The following is an 8,818-nucleotide window of genomic DNA, read 5'->3' as shown; positions in this document are numbered from 1 at the left end:
GAGGAGGCCCAGCTCAGACCCCTCCCCACATCCTGGCTGTGCAGAGGTGGATAATGGAACACTGTTCACAAAGTGCTCACCAAGTGCCAGATGCTATTCTGAGCACTTGACTTGCAGCATCTCACTTCAGCCTCCCTGAACCCCGAGAGTCAGGGGACTGTTTATATTGTCATTTCATAAGAGGAAGCTGAGGTCCAGAGTGGCCCACTCAGGGTTATCGAGCTTGTGAGTGGCAGAGTTGGAACCAGACTCAGCTGACTTTAAAACAGAGCTGGGGGGGAGGTCCTAAGACATTCCATCCCCACCCCTCCCATGCCCCCTACCCCCACACTTCTCCCTCCCATCATTCCCTGTCTCAGGCTGAGTCATCAGAGTTCAGCTCTCTCCACTCCTGAATGCCCCCTGGAGACCCTGAGCCCCGCACCACCACAGGTGGTGTGGCTAATTCCAGGTCTGACACCACCAGCTCCGAACAGGATCCTCCCCCAGGAGTTGCCCGCTTGCTCCATGGCCTTGTAGGGCAGACTCTTGTCCCTGGACCTGCCTCTTGCTCAGGGAGCTCCCAGAGGCAGAATCCTATGCTTGGGAGGGGAGAGGGGAGCTGGTGATGGCATTGGAGCCCAGCTGTGACCCCCTCACCCCTGCCCTGCAGTCTTGGGACTGAAGTTATGTTCTCCCTGTGTACCTGCCTCAGGGACATCCCAGGAGTCCTGGCCAGGCCCGAAAGGTCATCTGGGGTTCCTGGCCTTTGGGAGCCCTGGCCCAGCTGTCCAGGATGTGTGGCTTCACATATCGGGTAAGTGGAGGTTGCCATTTATAGCTGGGAAAGAGTAAGCACCCCCTGCCTGGTAGCTCTCCAGCCGGGGGCTTTTCTGGACTGAGTTGGCCAGAGCTACTTGTTACCATCTTGGCCTCTTCACAGCCAGGAGACTTGGGATCATTTACTGAAAATCTATTACCATGCCAGGCACTGTGTCGGTGGCTTTGGAGACACTAGGGTGGACACGACTCAAGCTAGTAGGGAGAGATGCCCAATACTTGCAAACAATTACGGAATACAATAGGATAGAGCAAACTGCTGCCTGAGGTTGGGCTTCCCCAGAACGGCCACTGAGATAAGAATTGGGGGGCAAGTAATTTATTTGAGAGGTAACCCAAGGAGATACAGGTAGGGGCTGGGAGGCAAGACAGAGGAAGGAAGGCGGCCAGTTAACAGCAATGGCGAAGCCAGTTACTGCCCTGAATAACCGAGGTGCAGTCCCGCCGCGGACCTCTGGGAGGCAGCAGAGAGCACATTCTTCAGATTCGTCCGAACTGAGGGGCGTGAGAGCTCGGGTATTTATCCACCAATCCCCATCCTTGTTTCTTGAAGGCTGCTCTCTGGCTGGGCAGGGTTGGGGATTGTTAATTCCCTAGTACTTCTGGCCTGCATTCGATTGGGCTAAAACAGCCTCAGCAACTGGAGAAAGATCCCTCACCCCCTACCCCACCCCAAGATTTGCAGTTGCTGAAAGAAGGAATCCTTGGGTTGGAGTGGGGTGGGGTGAGGAATAGTGGGAGCTGAGGGGACTGGGCAGCACCCAGGGTGTCAATAAAGATGTTAATGGGATATATAACACTGGTCCTGATGAGCTTTGGGTGGAAGTCAGGGAAGCCTTTGTTGAGGAGGTGGCGAGTGAGGGGAGGTTCGAAGGAGGCCTAAAAGGTGTGAAGGGGGTGGTGGAGGTGGGTGTTACATACGCAAAGACCACAGGTGGGACAGATGAGTGCGCCTTAGGTGAGGCCACGCAACAGCGAGAATATGGAGGTGCCCCCGCTCCTCTGCCACCCCCACCCTGCAACATTTCTCCTGGAATTTGAGACATGCAGAGGGATGGTGGAGCCAGAGTGAATTTACAGAGTACTGGAGAAAAAGAGTAAGAATGTTCTCAGTTTGCACCCTATGGAGTCTTGCTCACCGAATGATAATATGGCGATGATGATCAAAATGGTACTGGCTAAGGATGACCAGACTGTGGGCTGAGCAGGTCACGTGTGGACATGGGGGATGGGGGATTCACTCTCCCTTCACCCAGAACCTTGTGCGGTAAGTTCTTGGAGGCCTGTAGCCGGGAAGTTGCTCGCCTAGGTCACACAGCTGGCACGTGGCAAAGGCAGAATTTGAACCCGAGTCCCTTTGATTCCTTGGGCCCTGAAACCACCACTGCTCTAGCCCTGCAGCCCCTTTATTAAGTCGGTGTTGGGAAGACAGAGCAAAGGGCCCTGGTGTCCTCCCGGATTTCTCTGAGGCAGACTCCAAGGGAACTGTGTGGGTTACACGGCTTGTGCACAAATGCAGAAAAACAGGCATGACTACAAGCTTTGTGGCATCGTCATGATAATTAATAATAATTATAGTTAACACTGACATGGCCCTCGATCTGCCCATGCTGTTCTAAGTGCCTTGTATATATATAAACTCATATGTTAATTTTCACAATAATCTTATGAAATAGGGGCTATCGTTATTCTCATTTTACAGCAGGAGAAACTGGAGCACAGAGAGGTCAAGTAACTTGCTGAAGGTCACACAGTTAAAAAGTGGCAGAATCGGTACTTGAACCCAGTCTATCTGACTTCACAGGCTACACATTGAATCACTACACTATACCCTGAACAGCCTCATATTTGTGACTTTCAGCCCAAATTTTTCGCACAGATGACAGTCATGGCCCCCTGGGTGTCAGAGCTACCACTATTGGGAGACGGTTCTCCCTTGGTTTCTGATATTTTCTTATCACTCACAAGCAGAGACATGGATAGCTTTTGTTCCAGCTACCTTTTCAAGGATGTTTGTATAACAAACATCCTTGAAAGGTAAAAAGAGTTTCTTCCTGTGGAGCAGAGGGTAGGTTCGTTTGCTGTCCATAAAATAAAGATTAATGTCTCCTCTGAAAAAAAGGGAGAGTTTGCAGTCCACTTGAAAAGACGGGGGTTTCTAAGCTCAGAGTTCCTCAGCTGTGATGCAAAACTGATGTCCGTCCAGTGCCAGTCTGGGTTCACTTGCATCCTCCCTGAGAGACTTGGGAGGATCTGGCAAACACAAAGTTCGTGCTGCCTGCCATGCTGTGAGTAATTAAGTACTTTGTCTCTGACCCTGGAGTCTTATATCTTCTGCCAGCATCGGTGAAATGATAGCAAGTTAAATGATCAGTTTGAAAGTCGGAAACTCCCAGACCCTTAATAGTTTTTGGTATCTATTTGCTCTCTCTGTGGCACTACCTGTCACCAAGGTGTCTCCCCTGGGATCTTGGATTCAGCTTGTTTAGATCCCACCTCAGCTGCGGCTTTTCTGGCCTGGTGCACACTGGGGTGGCGAAGAGTTAAAGCACCCCAGCCTTTCAGCCTGCTTTCTCATCCTTGGCAGTCTTGGCATTTGAGGCCAGATCATTCTTTATAGTACCAGGCTGTCCAGTGCAGTGTAGGAAGTTGAGGATCATCCCTGGCCTCTCCCCACTAGATGCCGTTAGCACCCCGGACCCAGTTATGACAACCAAAAATGTTTCCGTAAGTTGACAAATGTCCCCTGGGGGCAGACAAACTAAGTCACTCTCTTTATTGGGAACCACTCCTTTCTGGATAGACCAACATCTTGGGCATCTAGCAAAGCTGCCTTCTTTGGCTTAGAGAGTCTGTTTTTCTGAGAAATCCCTCTATATTCCCAAATTAAATTAAATTAATTTTTTGGTTGCTGTATTCCAATAAAACTTTATTTACAAAACAGATGATGTGTTAGATATGGCCCAAAGGTTGTATTTTGCTGACTCCTGTCCTAAATAACAGCTCAGATTGTTTTGTTTTTGCTTTTTGTTTTTTTAGTTTCAGATATACAACATAGTGATTTGATATTTGCATCTATTGCCAATTGATCACTACAATAACTCTAGTTCACATTCCTCACCCACATAGCTACAATTTTTTTTTCTTGCGAGGAAATCTTTTAAGATCTCTCTTAGCAACTTTCCAGGATACAATAGAGTATTTTTAACTAAAGTCACCATGCTGTGCATTTCATCTCCATGACTTACTTACTTTATAACTGGAAGTTTGTACCTTTTGACAACCTTCACTCATTCTTCCTGACATTCATCCCCTGCCTCTGGCAACCACCAATATGTTCTCTGTATCTGAGTTTGTGTTTTTAAAAGTTCCACATATAAGTATATAACAAAGATCAAACAGTGTTTGTCTTTTTCTGTCTGACTTATTTCACTTAGCATAAGGCCTTCAAGGCTCATTTGTGTTGTTGTGACGCAGGACGGGGCAAATTTCCCCGCGGTGGGCTTGCACCAAGAGAGAGGGTTCTTCGAGCATAAGAAAGAATTAAAATGTCCACCAGAGGTACAGCCAAACAGGAACGTTTATTAGAGAAGGGGTAATGCTCCACACACAAAGTGTGGTCTCTTCTTGAGGAGGAGAGTGAGAGAGACTCAGAGGGAGAGAGACAATAAAGAGAGACTGAGACATTGACGGTGAGAGAGAGAGTAAAGACACTGAGCGGGACCCCTGAGTGTTTGAGGAATCTGGTTTATATATCATATCATTCTTTAGTTTCTGTGAATTAGAGTTTGAAAACTGTGTTTACCCATTTTCCTTTGATGGTAGGGACATACAGTGAGGAAGGAGAAGAGTATGCAGTGTGAAAAGGTAAGAATATGTAGCGTGAAAGGCCTGGCAGTTCCCAGGCTTTGATCCATAGATATCCACAGGTTCCCCATGGTTTTAGCATAGGGAATGACTGACTAATGTTATTTTGTGTAACTTAAAGATTCTGTTTTCCCTTCTTGTTGTTGAGAAATGGGTTGTTAACAATCCCAGCAGAAATCTTACATTGTTCTGCAAGTTTCCTTGTGATCTGGCTGCAGGGCTGATCAGCATATTGCAGTCTCTGTATATAGCTTGACTTAACATTTATTCCTCCCTACATTAGTTGAAAATGGCAGGATTTCTTACTTTTTTATGGCTGAGTAATGATTCATCCATCTCGAATAAACATATTGCCAGCTGTATGACACAGCTACTAGCAGAACAACCAGATAAAGAATTAGGCCACCCCCACCCACGAAGGTCTCTCTTTCAGAAAGCCCTGGGTGACCTAGATAACTGACCGCTTGAGTGACCCTGCTTTTCCCTTCCCACACTTGAATTCCTACTCTTATGCTTTAAATTAGCCAATAAAAAGTAAACCCACAAAACCTTAGACATGCCGCCCTTGGACTTCAATAAAGGCAGAGTCCCAGGCGCTCGCTCATGCGCGCTCTCTCTCTCTCTCTCTCTCTTTCTCTCTCTCCCTCTCTCCCCCTGTCTCTCTCCCCTCCTCTCCCCCAACCTTGCTGTATATCCTCCAGGACCTGTGAGTAATAAATCTTGTTTCTCCAAAGTTCCATGATGATTGCTGCTGAGGTGTGTCTTGCAATTAATAACAAGAAATAAGGACAGGTCCAGCCATAGCATAGGCTCGGGTGGAGGAAAAGTCTGTGGGGGCTGCCTCAAGTAGTCTGTGCCCGGATGAGGCATTTCTAACTGATAGCATCACTATGGATTGGCTGTGAAGACACACCTTCCCACCTAAGATCTTTGTTTAGAATGACCTCAGGCAACCATTACTAACTGATAGAAAGACCGGGGTAATTCAAGGAACGTAAAAGCATTCAAGGAGTGAAAGAACTTTGGGTGTGGTTATTGAATGGAAACAACCTACTAAGAGTTGCAGAGAATTATTTGGAACCATGAGCCCAGTCTGTGCCTGTTTGAGCCTCAAAACATTATTCACATCTCTAATTTGCTTGGAGGAATTAGTCTATGAGGACTGCAGAGTCCCCAAGATGGGACTCAACTTTCATATTCACTTCAAATGTGGCCACAAAAGGTAATAACGAGAAAGATTATCTCAGGGGGCAAAACCAGAGATCACAGTGAACAATGGACAATGGACTCTCCTCTGGAGAGCCAGAGAATTGATTCCACTTCAAAGCAGGGAATTCTTAAATACATCCTGCCTCATGAGACTTAATTTTTATTAAGAACCAGCAACTGGTCTCATATTGTGCATTGAGTGAGACAAATGGACCTTTCATTTATAAATTATTGGATGATGGGAGAAACCTTCTACCCTGATGACTCTGAGCTGAATGCATCAGCTGGATGGGGCTTCACATTGTCTTTTTCAGGGTGGATATAAGTGGGTTCTATCGGTGGCAAGAAGCATCTTTCATATACGGGCAGACTTCAGAGATATTGCTGGTTTGGTTGCAGACACCCACAATAAAATGAATATTGCAGTAAACCGAATCACATGTATGTTTTTGGTTTCCCAGTGCACATCAAAGTTGTTACACTGTACTGCTAAAAAACTCAATGTACATATCTTAATTAAAAAATATTGATGAAAAAATGCTAACCATCATCTGAGACTTCAGTGAGTAATATTCTTTTTGCTGGTGGAGGATCGTGCCTTGATGTTGATGGCTGCTGACGGATCAGGGTGGTGGTTGCTGGAGGCTGGGGTGGCTGTAGCAGTTTTCTAAAATAAGACAATGAAGTCTGCCACATGGATTGACTCTTCCTTTCATGAATGATTTCTCAAAGATCACTGATCACAGATCACCAAAATAAATATAATAATAATGAACATTTGAAATATTGCAAGAATTACCAAAATGTGACACAGAGACACAAAGTGAGCAAATGTTTTGGGGAAAATGGTGCCAAGAGACTCGCTCGACACAGGGTTATCACAAGTCTTCAATTTGTAAAAAACGCGATATCTGCAAAATGCATTAAAATGAGGTATGACTCTATTTGACATGGACTGCTAGCTCTCCGTAAAAGTCTACTCTCTCCTCCTTCTGTAAGAATAGAATCGCTCTAGAACACAGCTTCCCACCTACGCCACCTTTCCTGGCCTCTCTTGCAGCTAGGTGTAACCCAGCGCGGAAAGTGAGAAGTACAAGGCACTTCACAACCACAGTCTTGCTTTCCCTAGGTGCTCTGGTGACATTTTTTTTTTTGTAATGTAGAGTTCACAGATTAAATCTTATAGACAAGACTACTCTCTTGGGAGAAGGATAAGAAATAAGACATAGGGAACCTGGGTCTCTAAATGACTTAAAAGATCAGGATCATCCACTGACCTAGAACTCGGACTGCTACATGAGAGAGAAATAAACTTTTGCCTCGCTTGCGTCCTATTCCTTTAGAGTCTCTCTCCCTTTCCTTCCTTCCTTCCTTCCTTCCTTCCCTTCCCTTCCTTCCTTCCTTCCTTTCTTTCTTTCTTTCTTTCTTTCTTTCTTTCTTTCTTTCTTTCTTTCTTTCTTTCTCTCTCTTTTTTCCTTTCTTTTTTAGCCAATAGGTTGAATTATGTTCCCTTTCCAAATTCATATATCAAAGTCCTAACTCCTAGTATTTCAGGATGTGACCCTTTTTGCAGATATAACAGTTAAAATGTGGTCATGTTAGAGTAAAGTGGGCTTCAATTTCAAGATAACTTGTGTCCTTATAAAAAGGGGACATTTGGAGACAGCCTTACATAGAGGAAGGATGCTTTGTGAAGATGACAGCAGATATCTACATGTCAACGGACACCAAAGGTGACTAGCAACCACCAGGAGCTAAGGGAGGGGCCTGGAGCAGATTCTTCCTCACGGCCTCAGAAGGGAACAACCTTCCAACACCTTGGTTTCAAACTTCCGGTCTCCAGAACTGTGAGAGAATAAATTTATGTTATTTAAGCCACCTACTTTGTAGTAGTTTGTTACAGAAGCCCTAGGAAACTACTGAGCAAGTAAGCTATTTATTCTAGCACAGCAATTGGAACCAGAAGTGGGGGTAGCCATCACAAAAATGAAAAATTAGTTGCATTTGCTTAGTGGTCTGGTGGCATGGACGCATACGTTGCAGGTTGGAAAGCTGGTCGCACTTGTTATGCCAAAGAACAATGTTTAGTAATATCATTACCTGTGATAACTTGAGAGGAACATCCTATGTCTAAGAAGCCTATGTTTCTAGAAGTGATTGGAAAGAGCTAGACTGTCACTGTGAGTTAGCTACTTCCTGTTACTTGTAGCAAGGAAGTGTAAGAACGAGATGATCTTGAACAAGAATTGGCCACTTTTCAGAGTCAGAAACATCACAAGATTGGAAGAGCCAAGAGCTTCCTGTTCCTAAAAACAGTATAAACAGAGATTTTGCCTCTCACCCAAGGCTATTGTTTCAGATGCCCATCAGCTAGGAGTGACATAGATGTAAGTAGTTGGAGGAAGCAAATGATGCAAATTAAATAGACACAAGAACTCCGGCTAGAAAAGAATATTGGATGAGGTTCCTAGCAGTGGAATTAACCAGAAGCACCTAGACCAGATGACTACTAAGCTTTTCAAAGGAACTATGTCGTTAAAGAAATAATGAGTTCAGTCTGCACAATCCTATGACTTTTAAGCCTTTGCATTTTGAGTCTTTCGTATAGGAGCTTAATCTGAACCTTAACCCAAAGTGGGGCTTGAATCCTGGTGTCACTGGTTTCTACAGCGCTTCCTTCTAACCACGATGCGTCCTTCAGGTGCAGTGCGAGCACCACAAAGTCAGGGATTTTGTTTGTTTCCAGCCCTAAAGAGAGTGTCTAAAATATGATAGATGCTCAATAATTAGCTGTTGGAAGGATGAAGTAATAAGCAAACAAGCCAAGAGCAATATGAAGGAAATATCTAAGATTGAAATTTTGCAGGGAAATTCAGAACAGATGGGCACTCTGTGTGGACACTCAGACGTCCCAATGCTGTGG

Source organism: Rousettus aegyptiacus, unplaced genomic scaffold, assembly GCF_014176215.1.
Source record: "Rousettus aegyptiacus isolate mRouAeg1 unplaced genomic scaffold, mRouAeg1.p scaffold_m13_p_16, whole genome shotgun sequence".
NCBI lineage: Eukaryota > Metazoa > Chordata > Mammalia > Chiroptera > Pteropodidae > Rousettus > Rousettus aegyptiacus.
Note: the sequence above shows the minus strand (reverse complement) of the source record.